The sequence below is a fragment of the Macaca fascicularis genome, chromosome 15 (genome assembly GCF_037993035.2).
Source record: "Macaca fascicularis isolate 582-1 chromosome 15, T2T-MFA8v1.1".
NCBI classification, from domain to species: domain Eukaryota; kingdom Metazoa; phylum Chordata; class Mammalia; order Primates; family Cercopithecidae; genus Macaca; species Macaca fascicularis.
The window spans coordinates 14,389,873-14,413,565 of NC_088389.1; the positions used below are offsets into that span (position 1 = coordinate 14,389,873).

The 23,693-nt window shown below is 48.4% G+C and overlaps 1 long non-coding RNA gene across 5 annotated transcripts in view; it reads left to right on the forward strand.

Moving 5' to 3' along the window:
* The window catches only part of LOC123569190 (uncharacterized), a 101,245-nt gene that overhangs the window by 30,920 nt on the left and 46,632 nt on the right, over positions 1-23,693 (forward strand). For all 5 annotated transcript variants that reach the window (XR_012424273.1, XR_012424275.1, XR_012424272.1 and 2 more), the window contains exon 2: positions 23,314-23,430. This is a non-coding gene — a long non-coding RNA (uncharacterized lncRNA). The remainder of the gene's footprint in view (positions 1-23,313; positions 23,431-23,693) is intronic.

The following is a 23,693-nucleotide window of genomic DNA, read 5'->3' on the forward strand; positions in this document are numbered from 1 at the left end:
TGTTTTGTTTTCTTGAGACAGTGTCTTGCTCTGTCGCCCAGGCTGGAGTGCAGTGGCACGATCAGGCTCACTGTAGCCTTGACCTCCTGGGCTCAAGTGAACTTCCCATCTCAGTCTCCCAAGTAGCTGGGACCCCAGGCACCTGCCACCATGCCTGGCTAATTTTTAAATTTTTTTTGTAGAGATGGGTCTCACTATGTTACCCATTGTGGTCTCCAACTCCTGGGCTCAAGCAATCCTCCCTCCTCGGCCTCACAGAGGGCTGGGATTATAAACTTGAGCCACTGGGCCCAGCCCCACATTTAATTTAAAGAAATTGGCCAGACATGGTGGCTCACGTCTGTAATTCCAGCACTTTGGGAGGTGGAGGCAAGTAGATCACTTGAGGTCAGGAGTTCAAGACCAGCTTGGCCAACATGACAAAACCGCATCTGTACTAAAAATGTAAAAAAATTAGCCAGTCGTGGTGGCGTGTGCCTGTAATCCCAGCTACTCAGGAGGCTGAGGAAGGAGAATCACTTGAACCTAGGAGGCGGAGGTTGCCGTGAGCTGAAATTGTGCCATTGCACTCCAGCTTGGGAGACAGCGCAATACTCTGTCTCAACAACAACAACAACAACAACAACAACAACCACCACTGTAAGACTCTGTCTCAACAACAATAACAATAAATACATAAAATAAATTTTTAAAAAGAAATTTAGTAACTTGTATGATGATCCCTCTCCTTTTATTTTCTATATTCTTTCTGAGATTCCTCATACTTGGATGTTAGATCCTCCCAGGACGACTCTCTAACTTTCATGTCTTTTCTCTCCAATGCTTTGTCCTTTTGCTCTGCTGTTTGGGTTATTTCTTCATCTTTATCCTCTAACCCTTCCACTAAGCTTTTAATTTGTGCTATCCAAGAGATATTTTTTGTTCTCAGAATGTTACTGTCTTTCTTTCTTTCTTGTTTTTTTTTTGAGCCATGATCTTGCTTTGTCACCCAAGCTGGACTGCAGTGGCACCATCTCTGCTCACTGCAACCTCTGCCTCCCAAGCTCAAGCGATTCTCCTGCTTCAGCCTCCCAAGTAGTTGGGATTACAGATGTATGCCACCATGCCTGGCTAATTTTTATTTTATTATTATTTTTAAGTAGAGATGGGTTTTCACCATGTTGGCCAGGCTGGTTTAGAACTCTTGACTTCAAGTGATATGCTTGCCTCGGCCTCCCAAAGCACTGGGATTACAGGCATGAGCCACCACACCTGGCCAGAATGTTCCTTTTTTTTTTTTTTTTTTGAGACAGAGTCTCGCTCTGTCACCCAGGCTGGAGTGCACTGGCACGATCTCGGCTCACTGCAAGCTCCACCACCCGGGTTCACGCCGTTCTCCTGCCTCAGCCTCCTGAGTAGCTGGGACTACAGGCGCCCACCACTACGCTGGCTAATATTTTGTATTTTTAGTAGAGATGGGGTTTCACCGTGTAAGCCAGGATGGTCTCGATCTCCTGACCTCGTGATCCGCCTGCCTTGGCCTCCCAAAGTGCTGGGATTACAGGCATGAGCCACCGTGCCCGGCCCAGAATGTTCCTTTTTAATAACATCCTGTTCTTGTTTAATGTGTGCTATAGCTCATCGTTGGTACTACTAATGATAATTTTTAAAAAATATTTTATTCTCCCTATCTCTTTCCCTAAATTTTTCTCTTTTAAAAAAGATCTATTTGTTATTGTTTGTCTCTGTTGGAAGGCTCCCCCAAGTGCCTTGGTGACCACTGGCTTCTGTGCATAGAGGCTGCTGGGAAGCTGAGAGCTGAGTTTGCTGCCCACCAAGAACTTCACTGTTGGGTGATCTGGCTGGGTTCTTTCATCAGTGAGCTCACAATGTCAGTGTCTTTAGGTCTTTGCTCTTGGGCTTCTCAGATCCCCAGGGAATTATCTTTGAATCTCCTGCCTACAGGTTCATACTAAGCCCTGATGCCAACTTGGAGTGTTCATATTCAGACAAAGACCCTCACTGTATTCCTCTGTTTTCAATGAGATGCCCCTGTCCCTGACTGGACTTATTTTTCCTTAGTCCACAGACCCTTGGCTTTAGCCACTCTGCAGAATAAACCATCTATCTTCTGCTGGGGTGGAAATCCCCTGTGGTTCAATATGCTCTTTACCTCTGCTGCCAGAAGCACCTGGTACTCAATTCTTAGCCTTTGGGGGTTTCTTTTGTGTCTAGGCTTTCCTCACTGCCAGTTTAGGATTCAGTTTTTTTCATTCACTGAGGTGGTTCTCACTCATTCGTCTGCTTTCCAATTTCAAAATTTTGTTTCTGTTGCCTCACATCCCATTTTCTTTGTCATTGTGATATTTTGAAAATGCCTTTTCTGCCATTTTAAAGGAGTTTCAGGAGGTAGCAGGGATAAATACCTGCGTTTATTCTGCTGTCTCTAACTAGAAACTCTGCTTTTTTTTTTTTTTTTCATAGTATCTAATTCATTTTGATATTTCCCAAAACTTCTTATGTCTTTTTTTTTTTTGAGATGAAGTCTTGCTCTGTCACCCAGGCGGGAGTGCAGTGGTGCCATCTCGGCTTGCTGCAACCTCCGCATCCCAGGTTCAAGTGATTCTCTTGCCTCAGCCTCCCGAGTAGCTGAGACTACAGGTGCACACCACTATGCCCAGCAAATTTTTGTACTTTTAGTAGAGATGGGGTTTTGCCATGTTGGCAAGGCTGATCTCGAATTCCTGACCTCAAGTGATCCACCCGCCTCTGCCTCCCAAAGTGATAGGTGTCTTTTTTTCTTTTTCTTTTTAGACAAGGTCTTACTCTGTCACCCAGGCTGGAGTGCAGTGGAACGATCATGGCTCACTGCAGCCTCGACCTCCCAGGCTCAAGTGATCCTCCAACCTCAGCCTCCTGAGTAGCTGGGACCACAGGCATGCATCACCATGCCATGTTAATTTTTGTATTTTTCATAGAGATGGGGTTTTGCCATGTTTCCCAGGCTGGTCTTGAACTCCTGGGCCTGAGTGATCTACCAACCTCAACCTCCCGAAGTACTGGGATTACAGGCATGAGCCACTCCACCTGGCCTGTCATTAGTAATTTTAGTCACAGCTATTTTATGGTCTCTATCTCCTGGATCTATCATCTGAGATTCTTGGGGTATCCACTTGTACTGTTGGTTTTGCAGCTGGATCTCACTTATGGCTACTTTTGTTTTGTAATTTACCTTTGTGAATTCATCTGTAGGGGCATCTTTCGGTGGGAACCCTGGGCAGTCTGGGTTGAGGTCATAGCCCTCTAGTGCATGTTTGCATTTGTTTCTGCCCCATGCCAAGGGACCTATTTTTGTGTTAAGTTTTTGCTTTGGGAGTCCCCAGAGCATATAAGTAGCAGTCTAAATTTAAATCTCAAACCCCCTGAGGCTAAGTCTATGGTTACAAATTCCCAGAGCAGCCTGCTTTCCCCACTCCAAGCCCCGGATGTGGCAGGTGATCTGCCTGAGTGGAGACTGGTTTTTACCCTTGTCTACCTTTTCACTGAGAATGTAACTCTGGAGAGTCTGGCTTGGGGGTGGGTCTCATTTACAATCCCTCCATTTTGTGGAGCCCAAAGCCTCATTTATTGTCCCCAGAGGGGCTGTAAACTCCAGTCCCCAGACTGCAGAGACCAACACCCTCCACCTCGCCCATGCCGCCCACACCACACCAACACGGGCTGCCTGATTCCTGCTCTAGTTTTCAGCTGCTTCTGTGTTTTTGTCCCCAGGGAGTTCTCTTCCTTTCTTGCAAGCTCAGCCATGCGTTTAAAAGGATAGTTGTTACATTTTGGCCACCATTTCCAAGTAGTATGTTGTAGCAAGAGGGTTTTCTGCTGTCTAGTCTGCAATATGGCTGGAAATGGAAGTCCAGGGTTTTGTCTGGCTATTTTTTGGTTTCCTTAAAAATGCTTTTTGTTACAAAAGTTAGCCGGTCGTGGTGGCATGTGCTTGTAGTCCCAGTTACTCAGGAGGCCGAGGCAGGAGAATCACTTGAACCCGGGAGGCAGTGGTTGCTGTGAGCTGAGATCACACCACTGTACTCCAGCTTGAGCAACAGAGCAAGACTGTCTCAAAAAATAAAAAATAAAAATAAAAATGCTTTTTGCATCTCTGTATTCCCCACAGCAGACCATCAATAGTAGTCCATGAATATTGGGGAAATGGAATGGAATTGCCCCATTTCTACCTAATTGGCAATTGTGCCAAGCAGTCCTGCTATTTGGAACAGGAGTCTTGGAGAACAAAGGACCATGTTCATGCTTTTGAACCTGGTATTCAAGGCCCACCCTGGCCTGGACCCAACCTGCCTCGGGTCCCATCTCATGGCTGGCCAGTCTCCCTGGCATGTTGCCCTCCAGCCACACATCTGATCAGAGGCTCCATGCCACCCTGCTTTGAACTTCCTGCTTCCACCCTCTGGCCCAGGCTGAACGCCCACCCACACATATCGCCCACGCATCCCCTGCAGGCCCTGGCACTTCACTGTGGCTGTTTGCTTGCTGTCTTCTCTCCTGCACTAGACTTGCACTCCCTGGGGGCGAGGCCGGCCTCCTCTCCTTTCTGTATCTCCAGCATCCTCACAGTAGCTGCATAAACATCCGAGGCGCTGGAGAGATGTGTCTCTAACGCGCAGACGAGCAAGCCGTGTTCCCACTGCACCAGCTCCGAGCACCAACTTTGCACTTTACAACGTTAAAGCAGCCATTTCAGGCCCTCACTAAACCCAGCCTTAACCTCACTCCCCTGTCCCAGATGGTCCCAGATACTGCAGGAGCAGAACTGTCCTCTGGCATTTTAATAGGGAGGTGACAGGTCATTTGGGTTAAAATGGACTCTAATTAGCCCTCGTAAGAGCTCAGCCTGGGGGAGGGTGAGAAGGAGCAGGCCTTTGACGAGGTGAGAGAGCCTCACCTGTTTTGACACACTAAAAAAAGGGCAGAGAATGTTGGGTGATAATGATGTGTCAGTGTGCGTTCTCAATTGTAACACATCTGGTGGGGACATTGATAATGGGAGGCTATGCATTGTGGGGGCAAGGGACATATGGAATGCCTCAACACCTTCTTCTCAATTTTGCTGTGAACCTAAAACTGCTCTTAAAAAAAAAAAAATTAAGCCTAAAAAAAAAAGGGCAGGGAAAGACTTGGTCACTGGCTCCTCCCCTGCCCCGCCCCTCTCCCTCTTCGGGGTGGGGTTCCAGAGCCCAGGCTTGGGAAGAGAGATCTGTTTCCACAATGGGAACCAGATGTCTGTCTTCCCAAACCTGTGCCCCCTCAAAAGCAAGAGATGCAAGTTCAGCAGCTCTGTCTGTGTGGGTCCCTTGGCGGCCAGGGCACATGACTGGAAGGAAGGTTAACAGTGACCGGTTCACAGTGAGGTTACAAAGCACTTTCCTTCCGTGATAGCTGTCTGACCACGACACACCGGGAGTTGCTCACGGAGACTGAGAGATGAGAAAGGACTTGCTCAAGGTCACAAGGCAAGCGGTGATGACACAGCGGAGGCCAGGGCTGCACCGTCCTGCACACAGGGCACTCGAAATGTGGCTAGCCTGAATTGCTATGCGCCTTGAATGTGACATGCACAGACATGCAAAGACTTCGTATGGGGAAAAAAAGTAAATATCTCATTAATAATCTTAAATATGAATTACCTGTCAAAGTGATAATATTTTGGATCTTTTGGGTTAAACACAAATATTATGAGAAGGAATTCTACCAGTTTCTTTTTTTTTTTTTTTTTTTTTTTGAGACAGAGTCTCGCTTACTCGCCCAGGCTGGAGTGCAATGGCGCGATCTCGGCTCACTGCAAGCTCCGCCTCCCGGGTTCATGCCATTCTCCTGCCTCAGCCTCCCGAGTAGCTGGGACTACAGGCGCCCGCCACCTCGCCCGGCTAATTTTTTGCATTTTTAGTAGAGACGGGGTTTCACCGTGTTAGCCAGGATGGTCTCGATCTCCTGACCTCGTGATCCGCCCGCCTCAGCCTCCCAAAGTGCTGGGATTACAGGCGTGAGCCACCGTGCCCGGCCGGAATTCTACCAGTTTCTTTTCTTTTTTTTGAGACAGTCTCACTCTGTTGTTCAGGCTGGAGTGAAGTGGCATGATCTCGGCTCACTGCAACCTCTGCTCACTGCAACCTCCACCTCCCGGGTTCAAGTGATTCTCCTGCCTCAGTCTTCCAAGTAACTGGGGCTATAAGCATGCACCACCATGCCTGGCTAATTTTTATATTTTTTAATAGAGACGGGGTTTCTCCATGTTGGCCAGGCTGGTCTCGAACTCCTGGCCTCAAGTGATCTGCCCGTCTTGGCCTCCCAAAGTGCTGGGATTACAAGCATGAGCCACCACACCCGGCCCCAGTTTCTTTTTATTTGGTGTTTTTTGTTTTTTTTTTTGAGACGGAGTCTCGCTCTGTCACCCAGGCTGGAGTGCAGTGGCGCGGTCTCGGCTCACTGCAAGCTCCGCCTCCCGGGTTCACGCCATTCTCCTGCCTCAGCCTCCCGAGTAGCTGGGACTACAGGCGCCCACCACCATGCCCGGCTAATTTTTTGTATTTTTAGTAGAGACGGGGTTTCACCGAGTTAGCCAGGATGGTCTCGATCTCCTGACCTTGTGATCCGCCCACTTCAGCCTCCCAAAGTGCTGGGATTACAGGCGTGAGCCACCACGCCCGGCCCCAGTTTCTTTTTATTTGGTTTTAATGTAGCTACCAGAACATTTAAGATGGCTTACGTGTCTTGCATTTGTCTAGCACTCAGGTCAGGTGACTCCTCGGCAGATCCGAGGGCCAAGGGGCCTCTGCCGGCTCCGAATTAGATGCTGTGGGTTCAGGCCTCAGCTCCACCACTTTTGACCTGTCTGACCTTCCTACGACAACAGGCCCCTGCACTCCGGGCCCCAGTTTTCTCACTCATAAATGGGCACAGTTGGGCCCCCAGAGGAGCCAAGTAGTCTGAGGTTCAAAGAAACAACCGACATGCAGGGTGCTCAGCCAATCACCCGTCCGTAATGAAACGATTCCCCGAGTGATGATTCGCCCAGTCTCTGTCTTCACCACCAGTCTGGAAGGCCATGAGGGTAGGGCCTTGTGTGATGTCCTCAGTACCCAGCACGGAGCAGGTGGCCAAGAATGAATGAATGAATGAATGAATGAATGAGCTCTTGTTCAGCACCACTCAACACTGGCTTCCGAATGAAATGGTGCACTTTGGCTGTGAACATGAGCCATTCTCAATCTATTTTCCACCTTTGCATTTATACCATATTTGTGAGAGGCACAGCCATGTGACATTTCTTTGTACCTCTGTCCTAATTTGGGGTCCCTTGAAAGCCCTGCATTAAGGACTTGGGGGTGACGCCAGGAGGCAGGAGAGTGTGGCAGGGGAGGAGGAGAGATGGAGGTGTGTGTGTCTGAGATGGCTGCTGTCTGAGAGAGGAGGCTGGATGCCTCTGGGAATTCTGGAAGCAAACAGAATGCCTTCCAGAATGGTCTTCTGGAAGATTCCAGGTGGGGGTATCTATCCGCTGGTTCCTGCCCTCCACTGCAGAAGTTTGCTCCAGGAGCCTTCACCCCAAGGCAGGAGGGACCTGTGGGAGGTGGCCCCCTGGCCAGCAGGAGGTGGAACCAGTGCTGCAGCCCCGATCAGAGGGAGCCGAGGGCACGTGATGTGGCACAAACAGTGTCTGCCACAGTCTTGAAGTTCACAGACACCAAAAAGCACTCATAATGGCTATAACAAATAAAGACCAGTAGCAGCCGGCCAAGGTGGGCGGATCACCTGAGGTCAGGAGTTCGAGACCAGCCTGGCCAACATGGTGAAACCCTGTCTCTACTAAAAATGCAAAAAATAGCCGGGCATGGTGGTGCATGCCTGTAATCCCAGCTATTTGGGAGGCTGAGACAGGAGAATCGCTGGAATCCAGGAGGCAGAGGCTGCAGTGAGCTGAGATCATGCCACTGCGCTCCAGCTTGGATGACAGAGCAAGACTTTGTCTCAAAAAAAAAAAAAAAAAAAAAAAAAAAAAAAAAAATCAGTAGCAGAACTTAAGGGATGTGGCGTAGATAGAATGGGCTGTGGCTTCTGACGATTCTGGCAGTTTCTGGCGATATGAGCAATTTCTGGCAAGCTAGCAGAAATCTTGCTTATTTGTTCATTCATGCGCTCATTCATTCATGGGTTGATCTGTTCATTCGTTTGCCAACCAATATTTACTGTACACCTTGTCTGCACAGGCCCTGGCCCACCCCAGAAAGGATGGGAGAATGAAGAAAAGGGTAAGGAGGTCATGATATCAACCGAAGGGAGCCCTTCCTACTTCATGTATTAATTACATAAGTCACTTGCAAACTTCAGTCCTCGCATCTTCATTGGTAACGAGGGACTGATGCTGAAAGTCACTCATTGTTGGGTGACAGGACAGCTGAAGGCCCTGAAGAGGGCTTAGCCTTGTCCTGAATGGAGGACTTAAAGATGAATTCATCCACCTAGCTGGGTACGGTGGCTCACGCCTGTAATCCCAGCACTTTGGGAGGCCGAGGCAGGTGGATCACTTGAGGTCAGGAGTTTGAGACCAGCCTGGCCAACACAGTGAAACCCCATCTTTACTAAAAATAAAAAAATTAGCCGGGCGTGGTGGGGCGCTCCTGTAATCCCAGCTACTCAGGAGGCTGAGGCAGGAGAATCGCTTGCACCTGGGAGGTGGAGGTTGCAGTGAGCCGGGATCGCACCACTGCACTCCAGCCTGGGCAACAGAGTAAGACTCTGTTTCAAAAAAAAAAAAAAGAAGAAGAAGCCATAAGCAAGAAAAAGAGAAATGAACTCATCCACTCATCCTGCCTTCCCGTGTCCACTTGGCCTACAGCCCTGGTGCCTACTCACTGCCAGGCTTTGTACCAGTTGTAGGTGTGGTGGTGAACAAGAGGGAGTCCCTACCCTTGGGAGCTCACAGAGGAACCACCCCTGAAGATGATTCAGAGGCAGACTCCAAGTCCTGGGGAGAGTAGAGAGGGGTCGAGAACTGCTGGGTCTTGGAAGGCTCCCTGGGAAAGGTGCCATTGAACATTCACCCAAGGCCTCTGGGCCCCAGATGTGAGCTTCTGGCACAGAGCAGACCTGGCTGAACCCCGTAACTGGCTGCTTGGCAAAGGACATTGGCAAACTCAGGCTTACTTGAGCTATTTGCATATCATTTGCATCTATCTGCATATGTGGTGGCACAGCCTGGTCTCTTACGCATTTAAATTGCAAGTTATTTGTCTCTCTTTGAAAGCTCTCATTTGTTTCCCCAAGGGGAGCTGGCTCCATTTCCCCTAGTTGCCTTAAGACTGTCGAGTTTGCCCAGTGAGGTTCAAGGCCGTGGATCGCTGGCTGCATTGTGTGTTTGTTATTCTGGGTTTCAGAGCACCGTATTATTTCTGAGGTACGGCATGTGCCCCTGTGTTACAGATGGAGACGCTGATGCAGAGACTCACTGAGGTGCCCAATCCCACTTACCATGTGGGAGGCAGGACTATGGTCAGGGGTCAGGGCTCCTGATTGCTGATCCCATGCTGGGAGAGCCCTTAGAAATAATCTCTCCACTGGGCACAGTAGCTCACTTCTGTAATCCCAGCACTTTGGGAGGCTGAGGTGGGCAGATCACTTGAGGTCAGCCTGCCCGACGTAATGAAACCCCGTTTATACTAAAAATACAAAAATTAGCTGGGCATGGTTGCAGGAGCATGTAATCCCAGCTACTCGGGAGGCTGAGGCAGGAGAATTGCTTGAACCCGGGAGGCAGAAGTTGCAGTGATCGGAGATTGTGCCATTGCACTCCAGCCTGGGCGACAGAACGAGACTCTGTCTCAAAACAAAACAAAAACAAAAACAAATACAAAACAGAACAAAACAAATCAAATCATCTCTGTGCAAGTGATGGGAGGAGCCCCAGAGAGGTGCGGGAATTTGCCCAAGGCCACACAAGCTAGTCCAGGACGTAGCACTGGCTCCTACAGCTCTGCCTGAGGACAACAGTCCCCTCTACCAAGGTGCTTGTTTTGGCCGCTGCGTCAGTGACCTCTGCCGCTTCAGAGAGGGACTGTCCCCATCAATACCAGGTGCTTTGATTTCTTCCTATTTGGGTTGTTGTTGAAAGCGTGTTGAGTGAGTGTCACCCAAGCTAACCCCTTCCGATTAATCAGGAATTGATTTCGCCCAGACACGAACGCTCTAACTGGTGACATTCTGCTGCCCAGGAGGCACAGTCTGGGCCATCCCAGGGAGTGCAGGTCCCTGCACTCAGCAGGTGCACCCCTGACATGACAGTGAAAACTAAAACCAGACTTGTGGACATCAGCTTGTATGTCAAAGCATGTCACTAGGGTAGGGTGGGATCTTACTCAAAGCCAGCACTGGGTCTAGCCTACTGTCATATCATTTGGGGATCTTTACTTGAGAAAAACAACTGTGTCATTCACTTTTTTTTTTTTTTCTTTTGAGACAGAGTTTCGTTCTTGTTGTCCAGGCTGGAGTGTAATTGTGCAATTTTGGCTCACTGCAACCTCCACCTCCTGGGTTCAGGCAATTCTCCTGCTTCAGTCTCCCTAGTACCTGGGATTACAGGTGCCCGCCACCATGCCTGGCTAAATTTTGTATATTTAGTAGAGACGGGGTTTCACCATGTTGGCCAGGATGATCTCAAACTCCTGACTTCAAGTGATCTACTGCCTTGGCTTCCCAAAGTGCCAGAATTACAGGCGTGAGCCACTGCGGCCGGTCTGTAATTCACTCTTTTTTTTTTTTTTTTTTTTTTTTGAGACGGAGTCTCCCTCTGTCGCCCAGGTTGGAGTGCAGTGGCTGGATCTCTCAGCTCACTGCAAGCTCCACCTCCCGGGTTTACGCCATTCTTCTGCCTCAGCCTCCCGAGTTGCTGGGACTACAGGCGCCCGCCACCTCGCCCGGCTAATTTTTTGTATTTTTGAGTAGAGACGGGGTTTCACCGTGTTAGCCAGGATGGTCTCGATCTCCTGACCTCGTGATCCGCCCGTCTCGGCCTCCCAAAGTGCTGGGATTACAGGCTTGAGCCACCGTGCCCGGCCTGTAATTCACTCTTAACGATGTGCTGGGTTTTCACTGGGGTTCCTTCCATTCCTCATCCTGCGAGACAGGGTGATTCCCATTACATGGATGAGGCCACCGAGGCTCAGTGAGGTAAAGAGGCTTGCTCAGGTCACACAGTGAAGGGTCAGGGTGAAGGCTCAGTATCAGGGTTGGCTGGTTCCAGACCCCAACAAAAGGGCCTGTACTTTCCACTAAGTCATGTCACTTCCAATGACAAATCTAAAACCAGACTGAACACGAGCCCTAAGTTCTAAGTCTTAGGTAGTATGGTGTAGTGATTTACGAAGCAGACTTGCTAGCAGTGGAGGAGTAGCTTGTGTCAGATAAACTTTCTGCTGGCCGGGCGCGGTGGCTCAAGCCTGTAATCCCAGCACTTTGGGAGGCCGAGACGGGCGGATCACGAGGTCAGGAGATCGAGACCATCCTGGCGAACACAGTGAAACCCCGTCTCTACTAAAAAAATACAAAAAACTAGCCGGGCGAGGTGGCGGGCGCCTGTAGTCCCAGCTACACAGGAGGCTGAGGCAGGAGAATGGCGTAAACCCGGGAGGCGGAGCTTGCAGTGAGCTGAGATCCGGCCACTGCGCTCCAGCCCCGGCGACAGAGTGAGACTCCGTCTCAAAAAAAAAAAAAAAAAAAAAAAAAAAAACAACTTTCTGCTAACAATTATAAAGTCTGAAAAAATATATAAAATAATTTGTTGGCCGGGTGCGGTGGCTCAAGCCTGTAATCCCAGCACTTTGGGAGGCCGAGACGGGCGGATCACAAGGTCAGGAGATCGAGACCATCCTGGCTAACACAGTGAAACCCCGTCTCTACTAAAAAATACAAAAAACTAGCCGGGTGAGGGGGCGGGAGCCTGTAGTCCCAGCTACTTGGGAGGCTGAGGCAGGAGAATGGCGTGAACCTGGGAGGCGGAGCTTGCAGTGAGCTGAGATCCGGCCACTGCACTCCAGCCTGGGCGACAGAGCGAGACTCCGCCTCAAAAAACATAAATAAATAAATAAATAAATAAATAAATACAATAATTTGTTTAGCCGGGTGTGGTGGCTCATGCCTGTAATCCCAGCACTTTGGGAGGCTGAGGCGGGCGGATCACCTGAGATTGGGGGTTCGAGATCAGCATGACCAACATGGAGAAACCCCATCTCTACTAAAAATACAAAATTAGCTGGGCATGGTGGTGCTCGCCTGTAATCCCAGCTACTCAGGAGGCTGAGGCAGGAGAATCACTTGAACCTAAGAGGCAGAGGTTGCGGTGAGCTGAGATCACACCACTGCCCTCCAGCCTGGGCAACAGAGCAAGACTCTGTCTCAAAACAGAACAAAACAAAACAAACAAACAAACAGAAATTAAGCAGAAAACAGAAGTCTTATTGGCTCAAGACTACATAGTTGGAGTTCAGGGCTTCCAGAGCAACTGGAAATTGAGAGAGAGAAAAAATTATCCCAGAAAAGAGAGGCACAGAAGGAGAAAACTCCCCTTAAATCCTCGGCTGACTCTGGCGTGGGGCATGACTCCAAGAAGCCTAGGGGAAGACACAGATGGAAGACTAAAAGGGGGGAGCGTAGGTTCCTATAGCTGTTTGATATTTGGGAGATGGATTTTCCAGTTCAAATCTCACCAAGTTAGTGGGACTTGGTAAACACACCAGGCTTTTTCACTGAGATCCTGGGAGATCATGACTTAGGAAGAAGCACTAAAACAAACCTACTCCAACAAAGTTTAAAATCAAGCCTCCACCAAATCAAGGTGAATGGTCAGCAACTAAACAGAGCAATATGCAAAATTCTTCAGAGAAAGACAACACAATCCAGAATCTCTATACTGTATTATTTACAATGTCCAGCATAAAATAAAAAATTACTAGATATGTAGAGAAACAGAAAAATGGGACACATAATTAAGATTTTAAAAAATAGAAATAGGTGTAGATGTTGGAATTCATAGGCAGACTTTAAATCATTGTAATACACTTCTTTATTATAATCTACAAGAAGGCTGGGCACAGTGGTTCATGCCTATAATCCCAACACTTTGGGAGGGCAAGGTGGAAAGATTCCTTGAAGCCAGGAGTTCAAGACAAACCTGGGCAACATAGTGAGACCCGATCTCTGCAAACAAATTTAAAAAATAGCTGAGACCAGGTGTGGTGGCTCCCAAAGTGCTGTAATCCCAGCCTGGCCAATACGGTGAAACCCTGTCTCTACTAAAAATACAAAAATTAGCCAGGTGCGGTGGTGGGCGCCTGTAGTCCCAGCTACTTGGGAGACTGAGGCAGAAGAATCGCTTGAACCTGGGAGGCAGAGGTTGCAGTGAGATGAGATCACACCACTGCAATCCAGCCTGGGCAACAGAGTGAGACTCCATCTCAAAAATTTTTTAAAACATAAAAATAAATTTTTTAAAAATTAGCTGAATGTGGTGACACATGCCTGTTGTTCTAGCTACTTGGGGGGCTGGGGCAGGAAGATTGCTTGAGCCCAGGAGTTTGAGGCTGCAGTGAGCTATAATTGCATCACTGCCCTCCAGCCTGGATGAAGAAAAGAAAAGAAAGAGAAGGCCGGGCACAGTGGCTCACGCCTGTAATCCCAGCACTTTGGGAGGCCGAGACGGGCGGATCACGAGGTCAGGAGATCGAGACCATCCTGGCTAACACGGTGAAACCCCGTCTCTACTAAAAAATAAAAAAAACTAGCCAGGTGAGGTGGCAGGCACCTGTAGTCCCAGCTACTTGGGAGGCTGAGGCAGGAGAATGGGGTAAACCCAGGAGGCAGAGCTTGCAGTGAGGTGAGATCCGGCCACTGCACTCCAACCTGGGCGACAGAGCGACACTCCGTCTCAAAAAAAAAAAAAGAAAGAAAAGAAAGAGAGAGCGCACACAAGAGAGAAAGAGAAAGAAAGAGAAGAAAGAAAGGAAAGGAAAGGAAAGGAGAAAGAAAGAAGGAAAGAAAGAAGAGAAAAGAAAAAATTAACAAAGTAAAATGAATCTATAAGGAAAAGCAAAGGCAATTATAGTAGATAAAGACAAGAGAAATTTCAGGAGTGTATTAGTTTCCTAGGGCCACTAGAACAAAGTAGCACAAATTGAGTGGCATAAAACAAAAGAAATTTTCTCTTTCATAGTTACAGAGGCTAAAAGTATGAAATTCAGGTATGAGGCCGGGCACGGTGGCTCAAGCCTGTAATCCCAGCACTTTGGGAGGCCGAGGCGGGTGGATCACGAGGTCAGGAGATCGAGACTATCCTGGCTAACATGGTGAAACCCCGTCTCTACTAAAAATACAAAAAGCTAGCTGGGCGTGGTGGCGGGCGCCTGTAGTCTCAGCTACTTGGGAGGCTGAGGCGGGAGAATGGCGTGAACCCGGGAGGCGGAGCTTGCAGTGAGCCGAGATCACACCACTGCACTCCAGCCTGGGAGACACAGCGAGACTCTGTCTCAAAAAAAAAAAAAAAAGAAATTCAGGTATGAGCAGGGTGGATTTCTCCTGACGGCTCTCAGGAAGAATCTGTTCCATGCCTCTCTGTAGCTTCTAGTGACAGCCAGCAGTTGTTGGCATTCCTTGGTGTATAGATGCATCACTACAATCTCTTCCTTCCTCATAACAAGGCATTGTTCCTGGTCTCTCTCTTCTTATTTCTTTTAAAATTTTGATCTATTTATTTGTTTATTTATTTTGAGGCTGGGTTATGAGACCGGCTTGATTTTTGTATTTTGGTAGAGACAGGATTTCACTGTGTTGCCAAGGCTGGTCTTGAACTCCTGGGCTCAAGTGATCCACCTGCCTCAGCCTCCCAAAGTGCTAAGATTACAGGTAAGCCACCACTCTCAGCTTCTGTCTTCTTTTCTTTCTGGTTTTTTTTTTTTTTTTTTTTTTTTGAGACAGAGTCTCACTTTGTTGCCCAGGCTGTAGTACAGTGGCATGATCTCAGTTCACTGCAACCTTCCTCTCCTGGGTTCAAGCTGTGCTCCTGCCTCAGCCTCTGGAGTAGCTGGACTAGCTGGGATTATAGGCGTGCATCACCACACCCAGATAATTTTTGTATTTTTAGTAGAGACAGGGTTTTGCCATGTTGCCCAGGCTGGTTTTGAACTCCTGGCCTCAAGTGCTTTGTCTGTCTTGGCCTTCCAAAGTGTTGGGATTATAGACATGAGCCACTGTGCCTGGCCTCCTCTCTTTTCTTATAAGGACACCAGTCCGGCCAGACGTGGTGGCTCATGCCTGTAATCCCAGCACTTAGGGATGATGAGGCAGGTGGATTACTTGAGCCCAGGAGTTCAAGACCAGCCCAGGCACCATGGCGAAAACCTGTCTCTACTAAAAATACAAAAAATAGCTGGGTACAGTGGTGCACGCCTGTAGTCCCAGCTACTCAGGAGGCTGAGGTGGGAGGATTGCTTGAGCCTGGGAGGCAGAGGCTGCAGCGAGCCAAGATTGCACCATTGCAGTCCAGCCTAGGCAACAGTGAGACCTTGTCTCAAAAAAAACAAAACAAAAAAAAGACACCTGTCATATTTCATTAAGGGCCAAGGGCCTAACTTCCTCCACTATGACCTCATCTTAAGTAATTACATCAGCAATGACTCCATTTCTAAATGCGGTCATATTCTGAGATATTGGGGATTAGGAATACAACATATCATTGGAAGGGGGTGGATATAATTAAACCCATAACAAGGCTGAGCATGGTGGTTCATGCCTGTAATCTCAACACATTGGGAAGCTGAGGCAGATGGATCACTTGAGGCCAGGAGTTCGAGACCAGCCTGGCCAACATGCCCTGTCTCTATTAAAAATACAAAAAAGTAGTCAGGAGTGGTGGTGTGCACCTGTAGTTGCAGGAGGGAGGCTAAGGCAACAGAATCGCTTGAACCTAGGAGACAGATGTTGCAGTGAGCCAGGATCATGCCACTGCACACCCTGGGCAACAGAATGAGACTCTATCTCAAAAAAAAAAGGTGTGTGTGGTGGGGAGACATAGCAACTATTTTTTAAAAAGAGAGAATCAGCCGGGCGCGGTGGCTCAAGCCTGTAATCCCAGCACTTTGGGAGGCCGAGACGGGCGGATCACGAGGTCAGGAGATCGAGACCATCCTGGGTAACACAGTGAAACCCCGTCTCTACTAAAAATACAAAAACTTAGCCGGGCGAGGTGGCGGGCGCCTGTAGTCCCAGCTACTCGGGAGGCTGAGGCAGGAGAATGGCGTGAACCCGGGAGGCGGAGCTTGCAGTGAGCTGAGATCCGGCCACTGCACTCCAGCCTGGGCGGCAGAGCGAGACTCCGTCTCAAAAAAAAAAAAAAAAGAGAGAATCAGATTAAAATTTAAACTAAAAAATACAATGTCTAAAATTGAATATTCATTCGATGAGACTAAAGCATGTTGGACTTGTCTGAGCACAGTGGTTTATATCTGTAATCTCAGCACTAAGCTAAGGCAGGCGGATTACTTGAGACCAGGAGTTCAAGACCAGCCTGGGCAATATAGCAAAACCGCATCTCTACAAAAAATGCGAACATTAGCCGGGCATGATGGCATGTGTCCACAGTCCCAGCTACCTGGGAGGTTGAGGCAGGAGGATCGCTTAAGCTCAGGAGTTTGAGGCTGCAGTGAGTTGTGATCATGTTGCTATACTCTAGTCTGGGTGACCAAGTGAGACCTTGTCTAAAAAAAACAATAACATATTAGACCTAATTTTAAGAAGGCCAATACATGTAAAGACAGGTCAGTAGAAATTATCTACATGAAAGTGTTGCAAGATCCTTGGGGTGTCACTTTTTTAGCTGGAAACCTCTGTGGACTGTGGCACCTTTGCCTGAGATTTGCTCAGGCCCACTAGGCTCGTTCCATCCACTTGACCTGGCAGGTTGCACTCAGCTCACACTACCACCCTGGATCTCATGTCTGCCAAGGGTGAGCCAGGCGTGGAGTGGCCAGGGGTATGTGAGCAAACAAGCATGGGGTCCAGCCACTGCACACAGTCAGGCATGCTGGCTGCTGCCGTGGGGTGGGCAGCTCCAGGTGCCAGCATCAGTGCTGGCTCTCTGCGAGGCAGTGACTGGATCAGACACTCTGCAAGCATCTTTCAAGGCTGCCACTGGGAAACATGGTAGTGCCCAGAAGCTTGGAGACTCCAGGAACTGCAGGGCCCCAAAGAGGGGGTCACAGCCCTGGCTTGGGGAGCTCTCAGATCTGGGCTCCCTGAAGGGCTGCAGCTCTTCTCTATTTCTCTTCACTCACAATGGGTGTGTTTCAGCCTTTTTTGTGTTACAGATCTTTCAGCCTTCCCATTCGGCTGGTCCCAAGTTCTTGTCCTGTGTCTAGGAAGAACGAAGTGGAGGGAGAGCAAGGTGAAAAGCAGCTTTACCAACAGAATAGCTCAGAGGAGGCCCTGGAGTGGGTAGCTGCTCTCTGCAGCTGGCTTTCCTGACCTCTGCTCAGCTCTGACTGAGCCCAGGGCTTTTATGGGCCTCAGAGGGTAGGAAGTACACGCGGATTGGTCCATGGGCGGCCACGGGCAGGCCCAGAAAAAGGCACCACAAGTTTCCCACTTCAGCCTATAGGACTGGCAGCCCAGCCCCCAGCCCTCAGGCCTTCCCTGTCCTGAAGGTCGGACCTCACCAGAGACCCACCCCCTTCTGCCCAGGAACCTGTCTGCCTCCTGCTGTCATTCATGGCACCCAGGCTGTAGGTGCCGAGGGGCATCTGCAGGCCAGTGCCCTGCTGCTCTCAGCCCCCTTCAGCTTCCCTCCTACGCTCGTTGGTGCCCAAAGTCTGGAGGGGGCCGAAGTGGCTTCTGCCTGCTCCTGCCCATACCAGGAGCCCAGGGAGACCTGGGTCTGCAGCCACAACTTGGGTGGCAGCTGTGCCTAGTGGGGTGGGGCTTCTGTTTGCATCATGCCGTGGGAGGCCCCGGTCCACAGGCATAACTTGGGTGGCTGTGGCTGCATCCAGGGAGCTCCTGCCCCACCAGCTCCGAAGAGGTGTGTCTCCCACCTGTCTCCAGTTCCCACTGGCTCCACGGAATGGCAGCCCTGGCTGCACCTCCCCACTGCAGCCAATGTGACGGCAGTGGCCACTCCGGATGGGCCCCCAGTGCCATCAGAAGCACAAAGAGAAAAGTGATTGAAAAATGCAGCCTCAGTAAGTAAGCTGTGGGGCAGGATAAAGCAGTCTAACATACATTTAATTGGCATTTCCAAGGAGAAAAGAGAGAGAATCTAAAACAGAAAAAAAATTATGCTGAAAATATTCCAAGGTTGATTGAAAAGAGAAAAATTAATCTACAGATTCAGAAAGTTCAGTGAGTCCCAGCCAGAATGAATGCAAAGAAAGTCCTATTTAGACACATCATGGGCAGACTACCGAAAATCAAACAGAGAATGTGGAAAGCAGCTGGGGTGAGTGGGGTGGGAGGAGACAATTATACATAGGAAAACAATGCTGCAAAAGACTGCAGACTTCTCACAGAAACAATGCAAGTCAGCAAACAATGGAACAGCATCTGAAAAGTGATGAAAGAATAAATCTGTTAACTTTGAATGGTATCAGTGAAAATATCTCTCAAAATGGAAAAATAAAACCATTTGGGGATAAATAAAACAGAGGATTTGTGGTCAGCAGTCCAAAAGACTGTTTTTCCTTTCTTAAATTCTCTAAAAATTAATCCACCATTTAAAGCAAAAGTAACAATGCATTCTGGGATCTATAAGACATACAAAAATAAAGTACATGACCACAATCACACAAAAGGCTGGAAAAAATGTGATTGCATTCCATATATATACACACACACACACACATATATATACACACACACATATATATACATATGAAATTTTATTGATTGAGTCAGAGTTTCACTCTTGTTGCCCAGGTTGGGGTGCAATGGCATGATCTCGGCTCACCACAACCTCTGCCTCCCGGGTTCAAGCAACTCTCCTGCCTCAGCCTCCTGAGTAGCTGGGTTTACAGGCATGTGCCACCACGCCCAGCTAATTTTGTATTTTTAGTAGAGATGGGGTTTCTCCATGTTGGTCAGGCTGGTCTCAAACTCCCAACCTCAGGTGATCCACCAGCCTTGGCCTCCCAAAGTTCTGGGGTTATAGGTGTGAGCCACCACATCCAGCCCTGGCATTATATTTTTGTAAAGTTCTTACATTATACATGAAGTGGTATAATGTTATTGGAGAGTAGACTGAATATTGAAGAATACACATTGTAACCCCCACTACAGCAAACAAAAATATAAAGAGGCGTAGCTAAAAAGTAAGTAGAGAAGGTGGAATAAAATGTTTTATAAAGTCTCAACCAAACAGAAGGCAATAAAGGAGGAACAAAAGAGAGGGGACAAATAGATAACAAATAGCAAGAGGATATGACTTAAACCCACCCCTAATGAAAAGTCTATTACATATGAAAGGACTAGGCACTGCCATTGAAAGGCAGATATTGCCAGACTTGATTGAAAAGGATCTTGGCTGAATTCTTGTCTGTAAATGGTGAGAATTAAATGAGACTGTGCATCAAAGCACTGAGCACAGTGCCTGGCCCACACTGGAGGCTTCTTCAATGAAAACTCTGGCATATTCTTTTTTTTTTTTTTTTTTTTTTTTTTTTGAGACGGAGTCTCCCGCTGTTGCCCAGGCTGGAGTGCAGTGGCGCCATCTCGGCTCACTGCAAGCTCCGCCTCCCGGGTTCCCGCCATTCTCCTGCCTCAGCCTCCCGAGTAGCTGGGACTACAGGCGCCCGCCACCGTGCCCGGCTAATTTTTTGTATTTTTAGTAGAGACGGGGTTTCACTGTGGTCTCGATCTCCTGACCTTGTGATCCGCCCGCCTCGGCCTCCCAAAGTGCTGGGATTACAGGCTTGAGCCACCGCGCCCGGCAACTCTGGCATATTCTAAGAGTCCTGCTTTCCTTCACACCTGTCTGTGAGCTCTGTGGGGAGGCCCCAGTTAGCCATCCACACAGTGTACAGCCCAGAGCTGGGCATTCATCTAATCAGCCTTTGTGGACCACCGACATCATGCCAGACAGATGGGGCCTTATCCCCTGGCAGTTGCATGTAGGTTATATGTCTACTTTTCAGAAACAGTGAAATGACTCCTCCTCCTTTGCGTCCTCCAAAGAGGAGTTGGAGAAGGAGCCAGGGCACAAACAGACAGACTGTCAAAACCATGCCTAGGCTGGGCGTGGTGGCTCAAGCCTGTAATCCCTGCACTTTGGGAGGCTGAGGCAGCGAGATCACTTGAGGTCAGGAGTTCAAGACCAGCCTGGCTAACATGGTGAAACCCTGTCTCTACTAAAACTACAAAAATTAGCTGGGCATGGTAGCACACACCTGTAATCTCAGCTACTCAGGAGGCTGAGGCAGGAGAATTGCTTGAATCCAGGAGGTGGAGGTTGCAGGGAGCCATGACGGTACCACTTCACTCCAGCCTGGGCGACAGAGCGAGGTGCCATCTCAAAAACAAAACAAGACAAAACAAAATGAAAAACCATGCCTAGAGCTCAGACATCCTGAGGCTGCCTGGGGTCATCAGCTTGTGGCCAGTGTAGCCACCTCATGTTGGCCCACATCCTCCCCTTCCCTGGAAGCTGAGGCCAGAGGTCTGCCCATTAATCTCCCAGTGCCCCAGAGCTTCAGAGGAAGCCCCTTTTCCCGGAGAAGCTCTTGTTCTCTAGCATGGAAGCCCAGCTCCTTATTTATTCCTGGAGCCTAGCTCCCTCTAGTCAAGCCAGAACACCAAGCTTTTGGTCAGGGGGCTGTATGTGTGGGGCAAAGCAGTGTCCAGGACCTGGAACAGGAGAAGCTTGCATTATGCTCTATGTCAGCCCAGTGGGGGCTACAGGTCCTGAGTTACCACTTGCCAGTTGGTGGTTGTGTGGGCAAGGAAAGGGGATCATGGTACCCTGAGGGGCACCTCTCATTCACCTGTGAGAGGCCCGACATCTGGCCACTCCAGACAGACTCCACGCTGGACAACAGTTGGGTTCAGAACTTTGAGGAACAAATTGCTGTTTCCAGCTCAGGTGTTCAGTCCATTGGGCTCCTCCTCTTCCAAATCCCCTATCACTAACCCTCCTGCTGCAATGAGGGTAACCTCTACCCCTATTTCTAACACCATGAAGTAGTTTCACCTGTTTTTACCCTTTATATAAGTGAACTATTTTGCACATTATGGTTGTAGATTCATCTGTATCGTTGTGTACGGTTTGTTTATTCTTAAAGCTCATCAGTCATCCACTGTACAAATGAATAGTCTATAATTTCTCTATCTGTTCTAAAGCTGGAGGATATTCAGATTCTTTCCAGTTTAGGGCTATCATGAATAGTGTTGGTGTGAATATTCCAGGTTATGTCTTTCTTTTTTTTGTTTTGTTTATTGAGACAGGATCTTGCTCTGTCACCCAGGCTGGAGTGCAGGGGTGATATCACAGTTCACTGCAGTCTCCACCTTCCAGGTTCAATCAATCCACATGCCTTGGCATCCTGAGTAGCTGGGACTACAGGGATATGCCACCATGTCTGGCTACTTTTTAACAGAGACGGGGTTTTGCCTTGTTGCCTATGCTACTCTCGACCTTCTGGGCTCAAGCAATCCTCCCTCCTTGGGCTCCCAATGTGCTGGGATCACAGGCATGAACCACCTCACTTGGCACAGGTTACATCTTTTGATGAACACATGGATGCATTTCTTTTGCCTGTATGCCCAGGAGTGGAAATGCTGGGTCAGAGGGCAGGGTGTGTTCAATACGATTAGATCTTACGGATGCTTTCATAGTGATTGTACTAATCTAGATTCCCATCAGCAATGTCTGAGAGTTCTGGTTGCTCCACATCCTCATCAACACTTGCTACTGTCAGTCTTTTCCACTTAAACTTTTCTGGTGTCTGAAGTGGTAGCTCATTGTGGTTTTGTATTCTCCTTGCTACTGTCCGAATATTTGAGTTTCTCCCAAAGTTCATATGTTAAGACCTAATTGTCTGGGTGCGGCGGCTCACGTCTCTAATCCCAGCACTTTGGGAGGCCGAGGCGGGCGGATCACGAGGTCAGGAGTTCGAGACCAGCCTGACCAACATGGTGAAACCCTGTCTCTACTAAAAATACGAAAATTAGCTGGGTGTGGTGGTGCCCAGCTACTGTGGAGGCTGAGACAGGATAATCACTTGAACCTAGGAGGCAGAGGTAGAGGTGAACCAAGATCACACCACTGCACTCCAGCCTGGGTGACAGAGCAAGAGTCCATCTCAAAAAAAAAAGACCTAATCACCAAGGTGATGGTGTTAGAAGGTGGGGATCTTTGAAAGGTTATTAGGTCATGAGGGCTCTATCCTCGTGAATTGGATTACAGCCCTCATAAAAGAGGTTCCAGGGAACTGTCTTCCCCCTTCCACCATGTGAGGATACAGCAAGAAGGTGCCATGTTTGAAGCAGGGAATGGGCCCAGGCACTGGATCTACTGCTGCCTTGATCTTGAACTTACTTCCCAGCCTCCAGAACTGTGAGCAATAAATTCTGCTGTTTATAAATCTCCCAGTCTAGGGTATTTTGTGACAGTATCCCGAACTGACCAAGACACCCCCATGAGTCATGAAGCTAGCAGCTTTTTGTGTATTTGTTGGCCTCCTAAGTATTCTTGTTATGAAGTATTTCAATGCAAACCCTCCCCCATTTTTCTCTTGAATTGTCTGCCTTTTTCTTTTTGATTTGTAGGAGTTCTTTATATATAGTGGGAAAAAATCATTTGGGATGTGTGTGTGTGTGTGCGCACACGCAAATGCATGCATGCATGTGTTTAAAAGGCCAATCTTCTCTGTCCCACAAATTCAGAACACCACAGTGGTTGGGCCATAATTGCACTGTGGGTGGTGGCAGGGTTTCAAACAAAAGGCATAATAACATGTCACATAAAATTAATCTGATTTGAATTGATTTTGTATGTGATGGGTCAATTTGTCTTGGTTTTATGCTTGTATATGAACTACAAGGAGTTTATAACTCATTTTATGCTTGCGCATGTTTAAGTAACACACAATAAAAATCATTTAAGGCAACAATAAGGGCCCATGAGATGCCCTTCTTCTCTTGGTAAGCAGGAGGAGATTCTCAAAACACAAATTCAATCTGTGACTCCCCTGCTTCACGCATCTCAAAAGATCCCTTTTTTTTTTTTTTTTTGTCTAGGATGGAGACGAGCCTCCTTCCCCTGGCAGCTGACCTCGTCAGACCTGCTCCCCTGCGCTGTTCACTGAAGCTGCCACCTCTTTCTGGGCATGGTCTCTCCATATCTTCTCTCTCCACGTAAGCCCTCAGCTCCTGTTTTGGAGCAGCTGCTGCTCCGACCACCTCTTTTGCTTAGACTTAACTCAGCTCAATCATCCCTTCTCTGGGACACTCCCACTATGGCCTCTGAAACCACCAGCCCAGCTGGGCACTTTGCTTCTTTGCATCATCTCAGCTGAGATTTTTAATTTATTTGTGGGATCCTCCCCTCCCAAACAATAAGTTCTGTGAAGACAGAGATAGTATTTTTTTCTCCTCACCTTATTTATTTATTTATTTAT